The sequence below is a fragment of the Entelurus aequoreus genome, linkage group LG02, assembly GCF_033978785.1.
Source record: "Entelurus aequoreus isolate RoL-2023_Sb linkage group LG02, RoL_Eaeq_v1.1, whole genome shotgun sequence".
NCBI lineage: Eukaryota > Metazoa > Chordata > Actinopteri > Syngnathiformes > Syngnathidae > Entelurus > Entelurus aequoreus.
In genome coordinates, this window is record NC_084732.1 from 88,377,734 (window position 1) to 88,402,982 (window position 25,249).

The 25,249-nt window shown below is 41.2% G+C and overlaps 1 long non-coding RNA gene across 1 annotated transcript; it reads left to right on the forward strand.

The window, feature by feature from the left end:
• Nucleotides 1–454: 454 nt before the first annotated feature.
• Nucleotides 455–24,742, forward strand: LOC133640390 (uncharacterized). The gene is made up of 3 exons (XR_009824130.1): nucleotides 455–509; nucleotides 20,834–21,001; nucleotides 24,601–24,742. It is a non-coding gene; the product is annotated as an uncharacterized LOC133640390 (long non-coding RNA).
• The last annotated feature ends 507 nt before the right edge of the window (nucleotides 24,743–25,249 follow it).

The window sequence follows — 25,249 nt, forward strand, 5'->3', positions numbered from 1 at the left end:
ATATCCATATTTGTGTGTTACTTCTTTACTTTCATAGTCATATTACAAATAGCTAATGTTCCATATTGTACTCTTTTGCTTTTCTCATCATCTCATGAAAGTGTGCTTACATTGTGGGGCCACCTGGAGCTAGGAGGCAGAGAGGAGGAATCCTCCTTGCTTACCTTCTCAGGCCGACTCGAGATAAGAGAGACAATGGGCATGTGTTTGGGGTGAGAGAGATGAGGGCGGGGGAAGATATTGAAGAAGAGTGTGTTCTCCGTGATGTTTTTCAGATCAGCTTAGCCGCGCTATTGTGTGCGTTGTACTGGATTGGTCTCATTCTATTTCCAAAGCTTTGGAAATAAATTACAAAAAAACCTATTCTGTTTCTGGTGGTCCTTCTACTCAGCTTATGTGTCATGAAAAGAACTTGGGAGTGACCAGCAACTTAAATTCCCATGGAGGAAGATCTGCTGGGACGCAACACAATATAGATAATGAATAACAATATTTACCTCTATTAACAGGTAGGAGCTGCCTTTCAGGTAAAACATATCCACCCCCACCTTTTGCCAGGGGCGCTGGGGTAGTGCTGATGGGATCTTGGGCTCAGGATGCTGTGATTGGCTCTTAATGTATGTCACACACTGTGCCAACATTTTAGTGATTTGACTCGTTATGCCCACCCACCACACTGACTGCTCTGCTCTTGCTTTGCATTTAGATATACCCATATGACCTTCATGCAGACGGGCCAGCATTTCTGCTTGCATAGTCTCAGGAATCACAATCCTCTCACCTTTCATTAAAAGTCCTCCTGCACAGTATAGTTCGCCCTGGTACGTCCAGTAGGGCTTTAGCTGCTCTGGCAGCTCTTCCTGTCTGGGCCACCCCCTTTTGCATAGCTCTATGCTGTCTGCATATGGAGTCCTGCTCTTGTGCCTCTCTAATCTGTTGTAGTTTTGTCTTAGATGCTGGTAGGCACTGTTGCACTGATTCCACAAACATCTTTACCTCTCCTTCTAGCTCCCTTTCATCTTCTGTGAGTGTACGCACGATGGGTGCGCGTGATAACGCATCTGCCGTTATCAATGCCTTCCCTGGGACATGTACTATTTGATATGAGTACCTGAGGAGCCTGAGGCAAAAGCACTGGATTTGTGGGGGTAAGTCATCCAGTGCCTTTGTTCCTAACAGAGTTAGTGTGGCTTGTGGTCTGTTTCTAGGGTGAACTGCAGGCCTACTATGTATGAGCTGAGCCTTTAGCATGCCCATGTAACTGCAAGCGCCTCCTCCTCTACCTGTGCATATCTCTCTTCAGCATCAGAGAGACTGCGTGATATGTATGCTATTGGTCGCCACTCTTTGGTCTCTTGTATCTGAGTGAGAACCGCCCCGAGCCCAAAAGAAGCGTCTGCGGACACTCTCGTTTTGGCACCTGGCCGTACTGTGGCAGCACCCTTGTCTGAGGCCAGCTCCCTTTTCACTTTTTCAAGTGACTGTTGCACTTCTCCCCATACCCACTCACTCTCCTTTGCTAACAAGTCCCTTAATGGTTTGGTTGTGTCTGTGAAAAAGGGCAAAAATTTACCCTCGTATGTTGCTACATTTTGTGGAGTAGGCATATCTGTAATTGCTCTGACTTTCTCAGAGTCCGGTGCTATGCCCTCGCCACTGATTTTGTGTCCCACAAACACTAACTCTGGCTGTGCGAATGCACATTTTTCATTTAGGGTGAGTCCAGTATCCTGAAGTCTGGATAGCACCGCTGTCAGCCTCTCATCCTGCTGTTCCTGGTCCACCCCACACACCAATATGTCGTCAGCATGACAAACAACCCCTGTCAGTCCTTCTAAGAGCTGCGACATGCGGCGTTGAAAGTGTTCTGGCCCTGAGCTGATTCCAAATGGTAGGACATTGAAACAAAAGCGGCCACATGGGGTTAGAAATGTAAGTTCTCTGCTTTCTTCTGCCAAGGGAATCTGCCAAAAACCAGACCGGGCATCCAGCTTGGTGAATACCTTTGCTCTGATGGCAATATGTGCCTCTCCCTACATACTGCCTCATTAAGTCTGGTCAGATCCATGCAGATTCTGATTTTCCCATTAGGTTTAACTACGGGCACCATGCCTGCACACCACACTGTTGGCCTTTCCACCCTCAAAAATTACCTCCATCTTTTCCATCCTCTCTAACTCCTCCTTTACTTTCTCTGTCAGAGGAATCGGCACCCTGCGTGGTGTAGTGAGTGCATAGGGCCTTGCATACTCCTTCAATCGAATTCTGTAGTCCCCGTCGAGCCTACCCAGACCAGCAAACACCGTGGGAAACCTGTTTTTGAATGTTTCTTCTGGATCCTCTAATTCATCTACTCGCTCCACCAGCCGCAGGGCCTCTACGGCTGGCAGGCCCAGTAGGGATCTGACCAGTGAGTCCACCACGAACACCGGCTGGGTGACTGTTCCATTTTTACTCTTAAGCTGACATGTTACCTGCCCAGCGACTTGTAGTCCAGTGTTATTGGGGCCATACAGTCCCTTGGTTGTTTGCATCAAGGGGTCATCTCTGCTGTATCTATACAGATTGGTGGGGATCGCGGTGACCGCTGCACCTGTGTTAATTTTGAAGGAGATCACCTCTCCAGTAAGTCCAATGTCTGTGTGCCAGCCTGAGTTTTGCCCTCTTACTTCTCCCATAAAGAGGGTATCCTGTTGCAGTTCATCCTGTACTTCATGCACAGGCTGCATGGAACAACACACAGTGGCAAAATGTCCTCGTTTGCGGCACTTCCTGCATTCCGCATTGTTATCTGGGCACTCCCTCCAGTTATGGGGGCCCCTTCCACATTTCTGACATCTCTCTGAACTACTTACAGTCTCTGTTTGTCTCGATCTCACCTGGCCGTGCTGTTTGCATTTCCTGTCTTCTGAATGGACGTGAGATAGCATCAACCTCTCTCTTCTCTTCTGCCTGTGGAGACTCACCCCGCATCACAGCCTGTTGCTGTTTAACCGCCTCTGACTGTTTAACCTGGCTTATGGCTTTTTGTAAGGTTAAATCAGCATCAATTTGTAAATTTTCTGACAGAGCGATATTCCTTATTCCTACTACTATGCGGTCACGTATTAACTCCTCCCGAAGCTCTCCAAAGTTACAGTGTTCAGCCAGTTTATGTATTGCTGTTATAAAGCTATCTGCCGACTCACCAGGCTCCTGTTTCCGTACATTAAACTGCGCGCGCTCGAATATGCCATTGTGACTCCCAACAAAATAATCACCAAAACGTTTTATCACCGCAGCATAGTTCTGTTTCTGATCCGATGTCAATTGAGAAGCATCCAAAATAATAATAATAATAATAATAATACCTGAGATTTATATAGCGCTTTTCTAAGTACCCAAAGTCGCTTTACATGTTAAAAACCCATCATTCATTCACACCTGGTGGTGGTAAGCTACTTTCGTAGCCACAGCTGCCCTGGGATAGACTGACGGAAGCGTGGCTGCCAATTTGCGCCTACGGCCCCTCCGACCACCACCTATCATTCATTCAACAATCATTCACCGGTGTGAGCGGCACCGGGGGCAAGGGTGAAGTGTCCTGCCCAAGGACACAACGGCATGGTAAGAGGCGGGGAGCGAACCTGCAGCCCTCAGGTTTCTGACACGGGCGCTCTACCCACTACGGGCGCTCTACCTACACGGGCGCTCTACCCACTACGCCATGCCGCCCCGTCCTCTGCATCCTCTCCATGAAGTACATCAGCGTGTTGACCTGGAAAGCATCCTCTTTCTTGTCCAGTCCTGACGCCACTCGATACCTCTCAATACTTTTGCTCCATCTCGGCCATTTCTTCCCGTCTCCGCAGTCGAACTTTTCTGGCGGGCTAACTTGAAAGTTGTCTCCATGGGAGGGAAGCGCCGGTGCATTGCCTTCACTCATTGTGATAACTAACTTGGGAACTAACTTCACTCGTACTAATAATACAAAAACCACTACCTTTCACCGTCGGTATATGTCTTTATGTGTCCTCTCTGACACATTTAATAACTTGGCGCGGTTGTTTTGACGTTTCTGACACCATGTAGAAATCAGTGACACACACACACACACACACGGCTGTCCACTTCAGTGGTGTAGACTTTACTGAGTCAACTGCGCATGCTCCAAACATACATACACAACTACGGATGCCCATAAGGGACATCCACTACAGTACAGACACACAACTCTTACACAGCTGAAGTGTTGCAAAAGAGTTCCTGCTTCTCACAGATCATAGATACGCAAGCGCAGACTGTATAACACACATGCAATTCTGAATGCGCGCGCACAGGTTGTATTACACGCTTACGAATCTGACTGCGCGCGCTCAAGTCTTAGACAGCAGAAGTGTCGCAAAAGTCACGTGTAAGTAATCAGCCTATTGAGGGCTTCTTTCTGATTAGGGACACACAGACAACTTAAAACACAAGTACGTGGATCTAAAACACACGTACGTGGATCTAAAACACTCGTACGTGTCACGACTTGGTCCTTGGCGTGGATTGTTTTTCCGAGGTGCAAAGTAACTTGACTGGACATGACGTGCAGGTGAGGACATGTTTAATATTTAAACTCAAAAGGCTCAAAAGGGTATAAACAAAAAGCGCTCAAACCAGGAACTAAAAAAAGAGTCCAAAAACCAAGCAAAACAAAAACATAATTAACACAGACATGACAGAGCCCCCTTACGGACAGATCCCAGATGTCCAAAAACAACCAACAAAAACAAGATCAAGAGTCATGGGAGGGCGGAAGGGGGACATGGCGGTGGGTAGCCAGACCCCGTGTCCCCGTATCCACCGGGGCAGAGTTAGGTGGCGGCGATGCGTAGAGCGCCGCTGTACCAGACGAGGTGGGCGACCTGGGAATGGCCACATTCGTGGCCTACGAGGAGGTCGGCGAACCTGGCGTGGCGGACGCACATGGAATGGCCACATCCGTGGCTGACTAGGAGGTGGATGCGTCGTCATCGTGGCAGGCAGCGAAGCTTGGCGTGGCGTGTCAGGCGGTGAAGCTTGGCGTGGCGGGTCAGGCGGCGAAGCTTGGCGTGGCGCGTCTTGGCGTGGCGCGTCTTGGCGTGGCGAAGCTTGTCGTGGCCATGGTTGGTCTTGGTCTTGGCATGGTTGGTCTTGGTCTTGGACTTGGTCTTGGCATGGTTGGTCTGGGACTTGGTCTTGGCATGGTTGGTCTTGGACTTGGTCTTGGCATGGTGTGTCTTGGACTTGGTATGGTGTGTCTTGGACTTGGTCTTGGCATGGTGTGTCTTGGACTTGGTCTTGGCATGGTGTGTCTTGGACTTGGTCTTGGTCTTGGCGTGGGGTGTCTTGGTCTTGGCTTGAGGGGTCTTGGTCTTGGCTTGAGGGGTCTTGGCGTGGAGCTGCGACTGGCGGCACTTGGCGTCGTGGAGCTGCGACTGGCGGCACTTGGCGTCGTGGAGCTGCGACTGGCGGCACTTGGCGTCGTGAAGCTGCGACTGGCGGCACTTGGCATCGTGGAGCTGCGACTGGTGGCGCTTGGCATGGAGCTGGGCATGGTGGAGCTGCTAGGCATGTTGATAGCCTTGGAGCAGGGCGTGGAGCAGGTGGAGGTGGCCTAGCTGGAGGCTGTGGCTTGGCAGGTCGAAAGACTGGTGGTGGCGGCCGTGCTGGTGGCTGTGGCTTGGCATGACGAAAGACTGGTGGTGGCGGCCGTGCTGGTGGCTGTGGCTTGGCGTGACGAAGCTGACCCACCCCACCTGTACAATTCCCAGCCCTAGCCCCACCCTCAAGGAGCGGATCCCAGACACGCTCCCCGCGGTCTGGAACCGTCTTTTGGGGTGGGTGGAGGGAGGTCGGGAGGGGGGCAGAATCCTCCCCTCCAAACTGTCCAAAAAGTCTCTCTTTTTCTACCTGGGACTTTGTGAGTGAGAAAAAAAATTGTTGTGACATGGGCGTGACTTGATTCCTGGGGGGCGGGGCATGAAAACTGGGTGACTGTGATTGACATGCTCTTATTTCTAAAAACATGTTTTGATAGTGCTCTATCTTGGACTTAGAGTCTTTTGCTGGGGGCGGGCGATCAAAAGAAAAAGAGTTCAGGTAAAAAAAATCCTGGTCTGTGATGTCATCCTGGGTAAGCCGGGCAGGCTGCGGCCCATTTCCGCCCGGAGGGGGAGGAGCTTGCAGGAGCGCCGCGTTCTGTCCGCTCACCTTCCCTGACGTCCTTGGTCTGGAGCGGCGCTTCCGGGACTGCGGTGACGCAGCGCCATCCTTGGACCAAATGGAGCTAATCGGAATTAGCTTGCCATTTGGCCCCCACATCAAATCTCGGTCCCCCATGGCACCTAGCGCTTCCCACCTTCCTTCCTCCATCCGCCAAGTTGCTTGCGGAAAAACAGATTGCTGGCGACATCTGTCACGACTTGGTCCTTGGCGTGGATTGTTTTTCCGAGGTGCAAAGCAACTTGACTGGACACGACGTGCAGGTGAGGACATGTTTAATATTTAAACTCAAAAGGCTCAAAAGGGTATAAACAAAAAGCGCTCAAACCAGGAACTAAAAAAAGAGTCCAAAAACCAAGCAAAACAAAAACATGATTAACACAGACATGACAGTACGTGGATCTAAAACACGTACGTGGATTTGAATACGCACACGGATTGATATAAATTAGTACGCGCACACGTGAATTGGATTACACGCGCACAGATTGAGATACACGTTTGCAAATAATTTTGCTACAATAATGCTTCCATACATCTCTTTCATTTGATCATTTCTTCTGTGATTATTTGTATTAATTTATGTGTTCTCTCTCGACCAAAACACTGTTGTGTCGTATGCAAATAATACTAACTTTAAGTCCTTTGTAACTTTATAAATGTCATTCATATAGAGCGTTAGCCATTTTGGATCCCAGTATTGGATATGCTTCTTGATTTAGGTACCGCTGTAGACGTGTGTTCACCTAGCTTCATGTATTGCGTCCTGTGAGTTGGTAGCTTCTTATATTGTTATCTTGTTAAATAATATATTATGACTAATTGTGTCAAATGCTTTCGTTAGATCCGTAAACACTGCAGCCGCAGACTGTTTACAACCTATTGCATTGGTAATCTATTTTGTTATTTCAATTAATGCCATTGATGTTGAGATGTTATGTTTGTATCCGTATTGGCGTCCACTTGTATCTATGAATTTGTCCAATCTGTTGTTAAACATTGTTTCAATAATTAAAATAAATAGTGGAACTAAGGAACCAAGTCTAGAGTTTGTAAACGGGTGTTGGTCTCCAATCTTATAAATTGGTACAACTTTTGCTATTTTCATTTTGTTTGGTAATGTTTATGTTTAAAATGATTAGTTGCTGATCTCTGTTTAAGGTTCTGAAATCTCTATAATAATTTTGTTTTTATATTTTCCATATAATAATTATGTTACAATCAGTTGAGGTCTTGGTTTTAAGTGTAAAACCAAGACCTCAACTGATTGTAACATAATTATAATAATTTAAAAAAATAAATAAATAAAAATAAAAATATAATAAGTATTCACAATGTTGATTATTTCCTCTTCTGTCACATTCCTCATGGATGTGACAGAATGTGACAAAAAGTATAATAATATGTCTTCTTATAATCCAAATCAATTTGTTTTTATATTTCTCTTCTGAATCTTGTGTCCTTAATTTTAAAAACATTCTATACAAACATGTCTATGGATGTTCTCATTCATCCAGATCATTGTTTTCTCAGGGCACACCCTGGCACCCAGGCACACCCTCCTGGTGTTGGAGTATAAATATTTGGGGTTTTGGCACCGCCACTGGACTCGATCTGATCAATCTAAATCTATGAGCACGAACTGATGAAGCCTACTTGGATGAAAGGTGTAACGTCTTTTAAGATAAACCAAACAGTCCCGTTGCGATCGATTGCATGCCCTGAGATTTTATAAAAATAACTTATTTTTTGTATTTTTTATAAGCGTTTTTAATCATATTTGTCATCCAAGGTTTGTTTTTAGTCTTTTTCTTGCCATTGTCTCCAGTTTTTATCATACAGACTAAACACTTTATTTGTAAATAAGTCATAGGAATTTTTCACATCATCTTTGTACAATTCATCCCATTTCTGTTTCTTTAGGTCTTCACTCATAGCATTCAGGGCTTCTATTGATTCATTTTGTATAACTATCTCAGTTAAATCTTGTACTACATTACTGCATTGGTTCTCATAAACAGAACATATAGGGAAATGATGACTCATATCAGTCATCAAAATTCCACCTAATAACATTTTAATCATTGCTGGTTTTGGTTAATCACATCAATAACGGTTGCTCTATGTTTAGTAAGTCTGCTTTTAGTGTTCATATGTGTTGTTGTTTGTGGTTACCAGTAGGAAGAACCATGCCGAGTTGCAGGAATAACTTGGCTTTAATAAAGACTTCAGGAGGACAGCAATTTTACATACGCACTGCATGAGAGAGTGGTAATAACTGATTCCCTGATGTGCACACCCTGGTGGTGTGTTCGAAAGTTACAACAACAAAACAGTCATTTTACCAAATGATCTACATCCTTCCCTTTTAGTTAAGAGTCCTTCATAAAAAACAAAAGCAGATAAGTGAAATGAATTTCTATATGTAACTGAGATTAAATCTCTTAACTGTGTAGGGTGAGTACAAACAATTCACTATCTGTATGAAATATCTAAACACATCACAGAACAGGTAGAAAAATACTATCTCTCAAAATAAACACACGCACGTTTTTCTTTTCTTACTGCACATACTTTGGATTGGGTCTACACACTCGACCTGCACGTGTTGTGTAAACTGTGTCAGTCTGCGTCGTGAATCTGGGTCGAATTGGTGATGCACTTTCCGTTTGCCTAATCACTGTCTCTTCTCTCAGTGGTGTGGGAGGGACTAAGTCCACCATGATATGTCTACCATCCTGAGAGTCTGCTTCGTCGTTCTGGAGCGGTGTTGGTGGTCGTTCTTGAACCGGGAGGATGTGGCGACGATTCCTCCTGTATCTTCTCCCATCGGATTGGATGATGTAGGAACGTGGCTCTTCGCACGACTTTTCCACTATTCCAAGTTGGTCATGTCCAGCAGGAGTCTGCATACGGATCACTTGCCCTTCTGTCAAGGGACTCAGTGGGCGACTTGACTTGTCGTAGTGACGTTTCACCATAGTTCTCTTGTCGACTAGTCGAGCGTGTACTTGTCTTGAGTCTTTTGCTGTTGGTTGTAGTAGTCTGGTACACACTGGGATAGCTGCACGCGTTTGTCTTGACATTAACCGTTCGGCAGGGGAACCAAGGTCTGCATCTCGGGGAATGTTTCTGAGGTTAAGGAGGTTTAGGAAGACATCAGTTTTGTCCCGGTGGGATTTCTCCATCAGTTGCTTGGCACTCCTGACAGCTCTTTCCGCGAGTCCATTCGACTGGGGAAACTCTGGGCTGCTGGTGGTGTGGATGAAGTCCCACTCCTCAGCAAACTTCCTGAATTGCTCACACTTATACTGTCTTGCATTGTCAGATAGCAGTGTATGTGGTGTACCATGCACTGAAAAATGTATTTTCAATTTGGAAATTACAGCTGTTGCTGTGATGTTTTGTAGAAGGTCAATTTCGAACCATCCAGAATAGGAATCCACTAGCACCTGGTAGTGTTGTCCACGCCATTCAAAAATGTCTGTAGCAACTGTGGACCACGGAAGGTCTGGAACTGGATGGAGATGGAGCGGTTCTTTCTGCTGATGTGGTTTTGTGCTGTTGCACACTGTGCAAGAAAGTAGTTCTTCAGTGATGTCTCGTGAGATTGATGGCCAAAAGATGATACCTCTTGCTCTGCGTTTGGTCGCTTTAATGCCTGGGTGACCTTTATGTACAATCTTAATGTACTCTTTTTGTAGTGACCGGGGAATAACTGCTTTCTGCCCTTTCATGACGATTCCATCTTCCACAGTGAGTTCGTCTCTGTAGGGGAAGAAAACTTCAATGGCAGGCTGCAGCTGAGTCTATCTGGCAGGCCATCCACGCTGGATAACTGCATTGAGAGTCTGCAATACTTCATCCTCCTCCGTGTGTTTCTTGAGCTCTTCCAGGCGGGCTGTAGAAATGTAGCTCACCGACATGACGTCGAAAGAACCACTATCAGATGCGCTCTCACTGTCTGTTGCATTAGGAGCTCTTGAAAGAGTGTCAGCTAAGTATGTGTGCTTTCCTTTTTTGTAGACTAAGCTTATGTCATAGCTTTGCAGGCGTAGCAGCATCCGCTGAAGACGGGCAGGGGCACTGTGAATTGGTTTCTTCAAGATAGTCATCAACGGTTGGTGGTCAGTTTCTACTATGGTGGGCTTGCCATACACATAGTCTCTGAACTTGGTGCACGCAAACACAACAGCTAGAAGCTCCTTCTCAATTTGAGCGTATCGAGTTTCTGTTTCTGTAAGGGTGCGGGATGCAAAGGCTACTGGCCTTCCATTTTGCATGCAAGCAGCTCCTAGTCCAAAACATGACGCGTCACAGGTCAGCGTGACTGGCTCTTTGACATTGTAGTAGGCCAATACTGGTGGAAAGGAGAGACATGCTTTCAGGCGGTCGAAAGCATCTTGGTGTTGCTGGAACCAGCACCATGCGGTCTCTTTGTGAGTCAGTTTCCCCAGTGGCGTTGCGATGTCACTGAGGTTTGGAATGTACTTGCCAAGATAGTTGACCATTCCCAGGAAACGTTGAAGTGAAGTGACATCTGTGGGGACTGGCATCTCTGTGATAGCAGCAGTTTTGGAGGGGTCAGCTTTCAATCCTTTACTTGTGAAGATATGACCAACGTAGCATACTTGGTCAAGTCTAAACTTGCATTTCTGCGGGTTGAGTTTGAGGTTTATTTCCTTCACACGTTCAAGCACTTTTTTTAGGTTGGCGTCGTGCTCCGCCACATCACGGCCTCCGATGATGATGTCATCGACAATGACTGAGCATGGATATCCAGCAAAGAGCTGATCCATTGTGCGCTGGAATACCTCGCTTGCAGAGTTAATACCGAAAGGCATGCGAAGGAATCTGTAACGTCCAAAAGGAGTACTGAATGTTGTCTTCATTGAGGACTTCTTGTCCAGGTGGATCTGCCAGAATGATTTTTTTGCGTCTAGCACCGAAAACACTGTCGCACCTGATATTTGTGCTGCTACCTCCTCCACACTTCTCATGGGGTGGTGGGGCCGTTTTAGTGCTTCATTTAAATCTTTGGGGTTGATGCATAATCTGATTTCCGATTTTCCTTTCTTGTGCGCAGCGACCATGGATGACACCCAATCTGTTGGTTCGGTGACTGAAGTAATAACGCCTATGCGTTCCATGCGTTCAAGTTCAGCTTTCACACAATCTTGCATCGCTACGGGGATGCGGTGGGCCGGCCTAACAACAGGCGGCACATTGGGGTCCACTGTCATTGTGTAAACAACTGGTAGTTCTCCGAGCTCTTCAATGAAAATATCTTGGTATTGTGTGAGGATCCGTGCGCTGAACTCTCCAGTGTTCTCTGTGGTGACATGGTGCACATCGGGACTCAACTCGACTAGCCCCATACGCAGGCATGCACGGAAGCCCAACAGCGATGTCACATTTTTATCCACTATGAAAAATGTCAGTAAGTGGCGCTGTCCTTTTAAAAAGCATGTCAGTGTAGCTTCACCTTGTGTCTCGATTTTGGCTCCTCCGTGAGCAACCAAATTTGTGCTTTTGTGTTGTTTGGCGAGTTTCACGCCGCTGTTTACTCTATTGAAAGTCTTCAGTGACATTACATTGCATTTAGCACCTGTATCCACTTTCATTTCGGTTGGCACGTCATTTATGCACACTGTGACAAATCCTTCATCTTGGTCTCTTTGTTGTGGATTTACAGTGTCAACACAATTTTCAATTTCCAAGCCATCCACATAGAATGCACAGACTGTCCATAGCGCTTGTTTGTGGTAAACTTGGACTGGCTCTGTGGCTTTGACTTGCAGCATTTTTTGTAGTGATTTTGTTTCATGCAGTTGTGACATTGTTGTCCAAACGCTGGAAACATTTCCCTTTTTGCTGTGTGACTCCCTCCACAATTGTTACACTTTGTGATAGTCTGGGCAATTTTCTGGAATGTGCCTTTAAATTGCTTGTATTGTGTGGGTTTAATCTCATCAACATTGGTAGCTTGTGTAGCCAATGTTTTGATATTTTCATCTGTCATTTCGTGAATGCGGCAGATTGAGATTGCCTTGGCAAGAGTCAATTCACTGTCCCTCAATAATGTCTTTCTCAGAGAGTCGTTTGTTATGCCACACACAATTTTGTCACATATGAGTTTGTCAGTTAGATCTCCAAATTGACATGTTTTAGCTTTAATCTTCAAATCACTGATGAATGATTCCATGCTCTCCCCATGCTTTTGAATTCTCGAATGGAACTTGTGCCTTTCCAATGTTTTGTTCGTTCGCGGATTGCACATTTCTCTGAACTTCCTCTTCAGGCACTCGGGATCTTCCCGCGACTCCGCAGGAACGAGAATAGCACCGCCCTCGCCGGCGGCACGCACCTCTGGCGCGTACGCAAACGAGGGCTCCCTCTCGATCGCTTCTGGACCAGCGAGGTTTAATAGGATGTATGCACGGGTCTTTGCGGGCTTGTCCGAGTGAGCAGCAGCAATGAAAATGTCATATTCCTGCTCAAAAATGCACCAGTTCTCTGCGACATTGTCGTTGAAGACGACTGGGTCTGGACGACGAAACCCGTCCGCCATTAGGGATCGGCGTGTCCACCGCACGGCAGGAAAAAAAATCTCCGGCGGCAAATTTTAGTACAAAAAGTACTCACAGGCGAGAAGTTTGTCCACTACTCTGACACCATGTTGTTGTTTGTGGTTACCAGTAGGAAGAACCATGCCGAGTTGCAGGAATAACTTGGCTTTAATAAAGACTTCAGGAGAACAGCAATTTTACATACGCACTGCATGAGAGAGTGGTAATAACTGATTCCCTGATGTGCACACCCTGGTGGTGTGTTCGAAAGTTACAACAACAAAACAGTCATTTTACCAAATGATCTACAATATGAAACAACCCTGTACCATGCATAGTGCTCATAAAGTCATCTGATGTTCTCAGTTTTCTTAAAATCACCAAATAGAAACACTGATTTGTTTGGAATTCTGTCAACAACTTTGTTAATATGTCCATAAACTATTTAACGCAGGACCCCAGTTTTCTATACACACACAAGTGACATTTATTTTTTTATTTGTGTCATTATAATTTTGACTGTGTTCATTTCCATACTATTCTCAACAACAGGTGTCCTATTAACAAATAGTTTACATTTTAGATTTTCATTTACATACAGGGCTACCCCGCCTCCCTTTTTGCCAGTTCTATTTGCATAATGCATTTCATCACCATCAATTTGAACTTCATTTATATTTGTTTCCTTTAACCAAATTTTTGTTACAGGAATTACTTTGAAGCTTCTACTTAGATGACTTCAGTATTCAGTTATTTTTTTTTACAAAATTGGAGTTTAGATTGCAACTGTTGAAATGAATGATAGGCAGGTCTCTGTCCATCACTAGACCTATTCTAGCATTGAACTGATCCTTGGTATAATAGTTAGATTCATGAATGGCAGGAATTAATAAATTATAATCATTATTAAATTATATTAATCTCAATGTATACCAAATAAATATTTCAAGGTAGGGCATTCCTTTCACTGTAGTCACAGACAACGGGCCATGTTTTAGTAGCAAGGATTGGCAAAGATTTACAGAATATTACGACTTTCATCATGTCACATTAAGTCCACATTATGCGCCATCAAATGGACAAGTGGCAAAAGGAGTTGAGATTTTGAAGTAATTTCTCAGGGAAGCATCAGACAATGGATCAGAACTAGATCCATTGCTAGCTATTCTACGCTATCGTGCATCTCGTCTTCAATGCGGACAATCACCTGCAGAACTACTGATGGAAGCTCTGTACTACACTGCCAAGCTACATCAACATCAAAGTAAAATAGAAGAAACATGGTAAACTTCAAAATAGACTACAACAGCAAAAAATGCAACAAACAACCTTCTATGACACTTCAGCTAAATACTCCCTCCACAGGCAAGCAGTAACCCCGTAATGGTCAGATTCTCAGGCTTAATCGACACAGCCTCTTAAAGATACCAACAACGGATGTGCCACTGGAGTTTAGGAAGAATCATCCGTGACTACACCTCCTATAGACGGTAACAGATAATCCACTTGAACTGTGAAGGTCTTTTAGAGAAAAAAACAACCTGACAGCAAAAAATTGATAAGCTATTTACAATTTTTCATTGAGCAATGTTTGATACATTAAGTGTGATGTAACCTTGTTTGTAGGAGTTTGATGTAAACTTGTGGTATTAAGATGAAATGATACTTGTTTATTCCATACATGTACAGGCTTCATTCTCAAAGAAAGGGAGATGTGATGATTAGTTGCTAGCTAATGTGTTTGCCACCAGAGTGTGCAATCTGATCACTTTGATGAGATAAATGAGAAGAAGAAGCTATACAACTATAAATAGTTGGGATTTTGTCACCAGCTACCAGACTAGATATGGCCAAACTCAGTCTAAGAGAATGAACAGATGAAGCCTACTCTGGATGAGAGGCGAAACGTCTCCTAAGGCAAACCAAACAGTTGCAATTGATTGATTGCCCTGAGAATACAATGACCTGGATAAATGAGAACATTCATAGACAGATATTTGGATTGTACCCACATGCTGATGACCCACATATGGGGGAAGGTCAGCGCCTCTTGTTAGCTCAGGGATTAAATGAAAGTTGTACTAGAAAGTGTTCTTGATAAAATGGGACATCGGGGAGTTGAGCGCACCCAGAACATTTTCAGACAAAGGTGTTTTTGGCCAGACAGAATAAACACAGTTTAACCAATGGAGAGTGGCGTTATGTGGTTATGGTGTTAACCGTAAACCCTGTGTGCACCCTGCCCCTGCCCCAAGGAGAACACCACAAGGTTGGCCGACTGTTGGATCAGAGCCGTCCACTGTGATGTGTGGTTGAGCTGACTGATTCAGTGTCATGTTGTGATAGAAAAAGTTACTATCCTCAAATTGAGCTAACAATCGGTGAGGACATGACAAAATCCTCAGAATAATGGGGAACCAGCCGGGAGTGTTGATTATCTGGAGCATGATTTTGCTTTAGCAGCCTCGAGTCAGCAGACACCTTTAAATGACGGGGAACTGCACTTTTTTGGGACTTTTTACTATCGTTCACAATCATTATGAAAATAATAGCGTCCTCTGCCGCAAATCAGAAGTTGCAGAATCCATCTTCATGAAGGTATTTTCCTCTGGTTTATAGGTAAAACATCCATTAAAATTAAACTGATGATTCTGAATGATGAGTTCCACTGTAGACAAAGATGTCAATGTTATGGTTGTCGTATATCATCACTCTTCACAAGAGGGAAATACAGTTTCTAGTCAACGACCGCAGCAGTTGCTCCTTCTGGAGAAACTGCCTCTTCTTGTTTTGAAGATAATTACAAGTCTGGCGCCACGCCCCACAACGACATGACGCGAGAGTATACACCAGGCTTTGTGGACGACGTGCATGTGTGTGTGGGAAGTGGTTGGTGGAATTTAAATTTCGGTTTGACGTCTCAGCCAAGGTGGGGCAGCAAGATGGAAAAAAACATGTGTGAAGAGCAACCATTTTCAGAAAATGTGCTGGACTTTAGACAGCTCGGTCTTCTCTCCAACACTGCTATTGCTAGCTTCTACTTACTCCTTTTTGTAGAATACATTTTTAATCTTCAATTCTCATCCCCTTTCTTTATTCAGACAGCTTTTTGATCAAAGAATCTGGGAGGACTCTTCCCTGTAAAAGGGAAAGTCATAAGGCTTTAAATGTGTAGGCGATGCAATGCACTTTGGAGTCGTCAAGTGTGTCAGATGGCAGACCCAAGATTGGATGCTATTGACGCCTTGAGATTTTTTTTAAAGATTCCAAAGACGTTTTAAACATTTTGTACTATTTAAGATGAGTTTTAAAGTGTTGTAGCTTTAGAATAGAACAGAATAGAAAAGAAAGTACTTTATTGATCCCTGGGGGAAATTAAAGTACTTTCTATTCTATTCTATTCTAAAGCTACAACACTTTAAAAAACTCATCTTTAGCTAACCTGAATAGTATATTGCACTTGGATGCAGTGTACGCCACATGTAATAAAATGGTAAAAGATGACTTCCAGAAAACTAAATCTAAAATTGGAGAGACATGGAAACATGCATTGAAATTAGGATAAAAGGACCACAATGCCACGCTGAATCAACAACCAGAAAAAGAATGTCCGTCCTTTATCTGGCTGTTTTTCTGTCTGACTTGAAGAGAAGGAGGGCGTGACAATTAAGGCAACAGCGCAACTGCATACAGTGTATTTATTCAATAGAAAATACATATAGTCTACTGTATACTGTAGCTTCCATCAGACACAATACAACGACAAGGAGGTGATTAAGAATCGCTTTATTGAACATGATAATGAATGTAAAAAAATATGTAGGGTTTATATGTATATACAGAATTTATATATAATAAGAGTGTCAAAAAATCGTTTTTTAATGAAACACAAATCTTATTTGTAACGATTCTTACTTGATTCCAAAAACTCAAAAATCTATTTACAAACGTAAGATTTTTCTTAAATACTTTTTTTTGGTTTCCCTCTTATTTAATTATTTAAAATCTGTCCTGTCTATATATATATATATATATATATATATATATATATATATATATATATATATATATATATATATATATATATATATATATATATATATATATATATATATATATATATATATATATATATATATATATATATATATATATATATTTGTCACCGATTCTGTTCATTCAGTTCATAACTTTTATGGACAGAATTTCTAGGCGCAGTCAAGGCGTTGAGGGGATCTGGTTTGGTGGCTGCGGGATTAGGTCTCTGCTTTTTTGCAGATTATGTGGTCCTGATGGCTTCATCTGGCCAGGATCTTCAGCTCTCACTGGATCACTTTGCAGCTGAGTGTGCAGCGACTGGGATGAGAATCAGCACCTCCAAGTCCGAGTCCATGGTTCTCGCCCGGAAAAGGGTGGAGTGCCATCTCCGGGTTGGGGAGGAGATCTTGCCCCAAGTGGAAGAGTTCAAGTACCTCGGAGTCTTGTTCACGAGTGAGGGAAGAGTGGATCGTGAGATCGACAGGCGTACGGTGCGGCGTCTTCAGTAATGCGGACGCTGTATCGGTCCATTGTGGTGAAGAAGGAGCTGAGCCGCAAGGCAAAGCTCTCAATTTACCGGTCGATCTACGTTCCCATCCTCACCTATGGTCATGAGCTTTGGGTTTTGACCGAAAGGACAAGATCACGGGTACAAGCGGCCGAAATTAGTTTCCTCCGCCGGGTGGCGGGTCTCTCCCTTAGAGATAGGGTGAGAAGCTCTGTCATCCGGGAGGAGCTCAAAGTAAAGCCACTGCTCCTCCACATCGAGAGGAGCCAGATGAGGTGGTTCGGGCATCTGGTCAGGATGCCACCCGAACGCCTCCCTAGGGAGGTGTTTAGGGCACGTCCGACCGGTAGGAGGCCACGGGGAAGACCCAGGACACGTTGGGAAGACTATGTCTCCCGGCTGGCCTGGGAACACCTCGGGATCCCCCGGGAAGAGCTAGACGAAGTGGCTGGGGAGAGGGAAGTCTGGGCTTCCCTGCTTAGGCTGCTTCCCCCGCGACCCGACCTCGGATAAGCGGAAGAAGATGGATGGATGGATGGATATATATATATATATATATATATATATATATATATATATATATATATATATATATATATATATATATATATATATATATATATATATATATATATACATGTATATATATATATATATATATATATATATATATATATATATATATATATATATATATATATATATATATATATATATATATATATATATATATATATATACAGTGTTGGGACTAACGCGTTACTTTGTAACGCCGTTAGTTTCGGCGGTAACTAGTAATCTAACGCGTTATTTTTTATATTCAGTAACTCAGTTACCGTTACTACATGATGCGTTATTGCGTTATTTTACGTTACTTTTTATGTAGTATCGGCTAGAAACAGAAGATCTGAGTGTGTTTTGTGGCAGCGCTGCAGTGTCGTTCTTCTGAATCTCTTATGTCACACGGAGGAGGCGAGCTGTGTGTGTGTCTGAGTGTGGAGAGGGGAGGGAGGGGAGGGGTGAGCGCAGCAGCATTCGTGAGGGAGGGGCGGAAACAGAGAGAGCGAGAGAGTTGTTAACACGCATGCGTCGCCAGGCTCAGCTTTTTATCGATAGATTTATCAGATTTTATTTGTTATTATCTATAGCAGGGGTGTCAAAAGTGTGCCCTGGAGGCCATTTGCGGCCCACAGCTAATGTTTTAAAGGCCCACGGCACATTCTAAAAATAATATTAAAATAAACAAAAACATAACAAAAGTGAAATAAAAAAGCTTAAAGGTGAAATGTAATTTAGAAAACGTTGCAATGTTGACTAATAAAACAAAGCTGTTTTTTTTCTTTCAAACTGTCATTGCTCAAAACATAATATTGAATCAAAATCAATGTTATTATGAATTATAGTACACACACTCTGTCAATTCTCTTATATACTCTTTCATTCTAGACTTCTAGAGTGTTTGATTATCACATCACTCTAAATGTATAGAATATAAAGTTCACAAACATAAAGAGGGATCCTAGTGGGCCAGGCCAATCTTTCCTTATCTCTAAACTAAAACTGGGGAAATGTGTAGAGTGTTCTGGGCTTCAGACATGATTTAATTTCAGAATTCCTTGAGAGAAAAAACACCTGGTTAGGCTTTGGTATGTAAAAATAAAGTTAAAGTACTTATTTGGTTTACAGCTATGTTGTTATTATGCTGTTTGTTACTTATGTATGTTATGTTGCAGCTATTTAAAATAGTTTTGTCAATTTGTTCTGGCCTGAAATAAGTTGGCCCTTTGAAACATATCTTTGTCTTTGTGTGTTGTATGTAGACCACATTGCTTAGCAGAGTTCAGTGATGCAAATGCATGTCAAGTTGATCAACAGATTGTATTATTCTCCAGTGCAATAACAGTACTGAAATGAAGGCTAAAAGGGCATTAATGGGAGCTTTAAAAAAAGAAAGAAAGAAAAGTAGTAACTAAATAGTTACTTTTCACAGTAACGCATTACTTTTTGGTGTAAGTAACTGAGTTAGTAACTGAGTTACTTTTGAAATAAAGTAACTAGTAACTGTAACTAGTGACTGGTTTTAGTAACTCACCCAACACTGTGTATATATATATATATATATATATATATATATATATATATATATATATATATATATATATATATATATATATATATATATATATATATATATATATGTATGTATGTATGTATGTATACATATATATATATATATATATATATATATACATATATATATATATATATATATATATATATATATATATATATATATATAATATATATATATATATATATATATATATATATATATATATATTTATATTAGGGACAGCGTGGCGAAGTTGGTAGAGTGGCTGTGCCAGCAATCGGAGTGTTGCTGGTTACTGGGGTTCAATTCCCACCTTCTACCTTCCGAGTCACGTCCGTTGTGTCCTTGGGCAAGACACTTCACCCTTTGCCTCTGATGGCTGCTGGTTAGCGCCTTGCATGGCAGGTCCCGCCATCAGTGTGTGAATGTGGAAATACTGTCAAAGCGCTTTGAGTACCTTGAAGGTAGAAAAGCGCTATACAAGTATTTATCATTTATATATATATATATTGCATTGCGTTCATTGGTTGTAAATTATTTTAATGGTGTTTTCATGATTTGAGGGATTTGTGCCTTCAAATGTACCAAAAAACATATCCACGTATTTTCTTTCTATCTCGTCAACCTTTCACTTGGATGGACTTTGGGTGTGGTGAGTAAAATTGCATGAAGGGTTTGTCTTTTGTAATGCAACACCCAGCTCAGGCAAATGCACGTCTCAATTCCTTCCTACCCTATCTACTTTGCCTTGTGTTATTTTTACCGTCTCTTACCTTACCTTACCTAACTTAACTTGACCTCACTTACAGTGTAAAGCATATGATCTCAGTGACACCCGCAGTGCAAAACCTAAAAGTAGTAAACTATGCTTGCTCAAGAGCAAACATGGCCCTGGGATTCATGAAGGTCGCTGTGATGTGTGAATCAGGTTGGTTTACTTTCTCGGGATTCACCAAACAGGTTATTGTCAATGTTTAGTAAACTGACCACCACACCTCTTGAAGTACTACTACTAGTAGTAGATATGCACTTAGCGTGTATAAAGAAGTTGTTGGTCAAGTAAATGTTACATTAAACTGCACATATTTATCTGTGTATATAGTAAAAAAGAAAACAAATGACGAGCTCGTTTTACATGGGGAGAATCTGTAAGAAGCAAACAAGTTCAAACACGACTTTTCAGGAATGTTAATTCCACCTGAGGACAGACTTTCCTGGATGTGTATATCACGTTGTTGTACACAGGAACACATTTTTATGGCCTACCAATCGTATTGATTTATTTCATCTGCAGTTGTACCTTGATTGTACTTTTATTCTTTAACAAATTCTCTCTGCTTTGTTGCTCCCCCCTCCTGCCCCGCCATGTGCTTGTAGGTGTGTAGGCGGAGCTAAAGACTCACCTGCAGACAGCAGAAAGACTTCCTGCTACACTCTCCGTGTTCTCAAGTGAGAGAGAATGTTTCATGCAGAACCTGTACCAGTAGCAGTACTATTTCCTGGACTCTTCAACATAAATTGACTGTCTCTGGCAGCGGATACAAGGTACAGTATTTTATCATCGTTTTTACCTACTGAAACCAAAATGTATGTTGACGAATATAAAATACCACATACTCAATACTATTAGGGTCAAATGTGCTTTCGGTGGAAATGTGACTTATACTAGAAATTGATCAAAGGTTTTCCTGGAATTAAAGCCTGTATGTCAGAGAGGGACACACGGTAGATAATGGATAGATGGATGGATGTCAGCACAATCCTATTAAAACAAAATTAAGACTTAAGAGAAGCTTTTTGTCGTCATTGTATGCTGTAGCTGCTGATCCTGGAATAAGTATTTATTGTGTAAAATAATGTATCTGTTAGAAAGGCAGGGTTTCCTTCACAGTGGCCATTCTCACACATCGTTCCAAAGTAATTTCAGGATGTGAGATTTTTTGCATGGTGATGTTTGAAACACCCCCACACTGCTGCTGTGTGTCTGGTGGTCGTGACATTGCAATACGACACATTTTGGTATCGACTAGATGCCATGATCTAGGAGTGGATTTAAGATTGGGGTTATCCAAATATTTGTAGGTTTCTTAGCATTTGCTTTTTTTTTTATTGATATTGCATCTCAACTTTCAAATTCTGTCCAACTTAAAGCAGATAATAATCATTTGACTACACTGATAAATTAACACAAATACTTATTACATTTTTAAGTGAAACAGAGTAGCGTATTGCTAATATAATGATTTTTAGTGAAAAGGGATGAAAACCATGTGATAGGCTTTCAATATCCCCTTTGCTACAAATTGTAAAAAAAAATTGCCTTGGTGCAAATGCCAGTGTGGGCAAATGACCTGAGCGCAGAGAGACACTCACTGTCATCCAGTGACTTGGGCTTTTGGACTGTGTAGATTTAATTTGCCTGGGGGGGGGGGGCTGTATCCCTGCAGACTGTATTGATCTACATTGATATATAATGTAGGAACCAGAAATATTAATAACAGAAAGAAACAACCCTTTTGTGCAAATGAGTGTGAACGTACGGAGCCCCTAAAGGGACATGGGAATTTTTTTTTTTAGACATGTATCTCGTGGCCACGAGAAAGTATCTCGTGGCCACGAGAAAGTATCTCGTGGCCACGAGAAACTTTCTCGTGGCCACGAGAAACTTTTTATAAAAAAAAAAAAAAAAAAAAAAAAAATTAATATATTTTTTTTTTTTTTTTTTTTTTTATAAAAAGTTTCTCGTGGCCACGAGAAACTTTCTCGTGGCCACGAGAAACTTTCTCGTGGCCACGAGAAACTTTCTCGTGGCCACGAGAAAGCATTGGATGCGTGCTGATGGTTTAGTGTGTGTTAAAATGGCAGTTTAGGAGTTAATATGGCTGTATTTCCAGATAGGACTTTCCCCCATGTGTGTTGTGGCAAAATGTGAATGCTTGATTAGTAGGTGTGAGACAAACACTTTATCTTCCTGGTTATTGTAACGCTACGTGTTTGACATTATTTAAGACTTTATCATGCCCGGGAAAGGACAGTTTTCCTCTTCTGTGGCTGTGGGGGGTGGGCGTGGCTTGCGGACCTGCAGCGAAGCGGAGTGTGTCAGTTAGTCCGATGTTGATGTGATCAAACTTCTTTCTTGCTTGGAAGATACACACACAATTGTAACTGTTATTTCTTCCTGCACATAATAAATATGTACAACGTGTTTGGATGTATTCATTTATGTAAAATTGTCATTAAATGTAATATTGCCTGACAAAAAGTGATACGACGTACGTAATATTTTCATATTTACACATCGCATATTTACACACGCGCATCTGACTAGAATACCCTTATGTGCATTACATATATCAACATCGACTACCTACTGTACTGTTTACTTGTTGAAATACCCTTTTTAGAGCAAATATCTACCCACATAATTTATATGTGTATATATAATATATATATATATATGTGTATGTATGTATGTATGTGTATCTATATATATATATATATATATATATATATATATATATATATATATATATATATATATATATATATATATGTATATATATATATATATATATATATATATATATATATATATATATATATATATATATATATATATATATATATATATATATATATATATATGTATGTGTATCTATATATATATATATATATGTGCATCTATATATATATATCTATATATGTGTATCTATATATATATATATATATATATATGTATATGTGTATATATATATATATATATATATAGACATATATATACATATATATACATATATATATATATATATATATATATATATATATATATATATATATATATATATATATATATATATATATATATATATATATATATATATATATATATATATATATATATATATATACATATTATGTACAAGCATGTATATATATACTCTACCGTTTAAAAGTTTGGGGTCACATTGAAATGTCCTTATTTTTGAAGGAAAAGCACTGTACTTTTCAATGAAGATAACTTTCAACTAGTCTTAACTTTAAAGAAATACACTCTATACATTGCTAATGTGGTAAATGACTATTCTAGCTGCAAATGTCTGGTTTTTGGTGCAATATCTACATAGGTGTATAGAGGCCCATTTCCAGCAACTATCACTCCAGTGTTCTAATGGTACAATGTGTTTGCTCATTGGCTCAGAAGGCTAATTGATGATTAGAAAACCCTTGTGCAATCATGTTCACACATCTGAAAACAGTTTAGCTCGTTACAGAAGCTACAAAACGGACCTTCCTTTGAGCAGATTGAGTTTCTGGAGCATCACATTTGTGGGGTCAATTAAACGCTCAAAATGGCCAGAAAAAGAGAACTTTCATCTGAAACTCGACAGTCTATTCTTGTTCTTAGAAATGAAGGCTATTCCACAAAATTGTTTGGGTGACCCCAAACTTTTGAACGGGAGTGTATATATATATATATTATATTACTGTAACTTGTTCTTAAAAATAGTAGTTATTTTGTTTGTCAAATTTAGTGTTTGTGTGTATATATGTATACTGTATATATTTATGTGTGTTTCTTCCTATACAGTATACATGTATATGTGTGTGTGTGCGTGTATATACTGTATATATATATATATATATATATATATATATATATATATATATATATATATATATATATATATATATATATATATATATATATATATATATATATATATATATATATATATATATATATGCATATACATACATACACATATATATATATATATATTATATATACACATATAAATTATGTGGGTAGATATTTGCTCTAAAAAGGGTATTTCAACAAGTAAACAGTACAGTAGGTAGTTGATGTTGATATATGTAATGCACATAAGGGTATTCTAGTCAGATGCGCGTGTGTAAATATGCGATGTGTAAATATGAAAATATTACGTACGTCGTATCACTTTTTGTCAGGCAATATTACATTTAATGACAATTTTACATAAATGAATACATCCAAACACGTTGTACATATTTATTATTTGCAGGAAGAAATAACAGTTACAATTGTGTGTGTGTCTTCCAAGCAAGAAAGAAGTTTGATCACATCAACATGGGACTAACTGACACACTCCGCTTCACTGCAGGTCCGCAAGCCACGCCCACCCCCCACAGCCACAGAAGAGGAAAACTGTCCTTTCCCGGGCATGATAAAGTCTTAAATAATGTCAAACACGTAGCGTTACAATAACCAGGAAGATAAAGTGTTTGTCTCACACCTACTAATCAAGCATTCACATTTTGCCACAACACACATCGGGGAAAGTCCTATCTGGAAATACAGCCATATTAACTCCTAAACTGCCATTTTAACACACACCAAACCATCAGCACGCCTCCAATGCTTTCTCGTGGCCACGAGATACTTTCTCGTGGCCACGAGATACTTTCTCGTGGCCACGAGATACATGTCTAAAAAAAAAAAAATTCCCATGTCCCTTTAGGGGCTCCGTATGAACGAGTGTAAATAGGGGAGGGAGTTTTTTTGGGGTTGGTGCACTAATTGTACGTGTATCTTGTGTTTTTTATGTTATTTTTATTATATATATTTTTTAAATTTCTTGTGCGGCTCGGTACCAATCGATCCACGGACCGGTACCGCGGTTTAGACGACATTTTATGAAATGACAGACAAAGTGCTCTGTGATGAATCAAAGCCAATCCTACAATCAAAATGATGGCAAAATAACAATAGCATACGTTTATTTGATAACTATGGAGCAATACTTATAAATA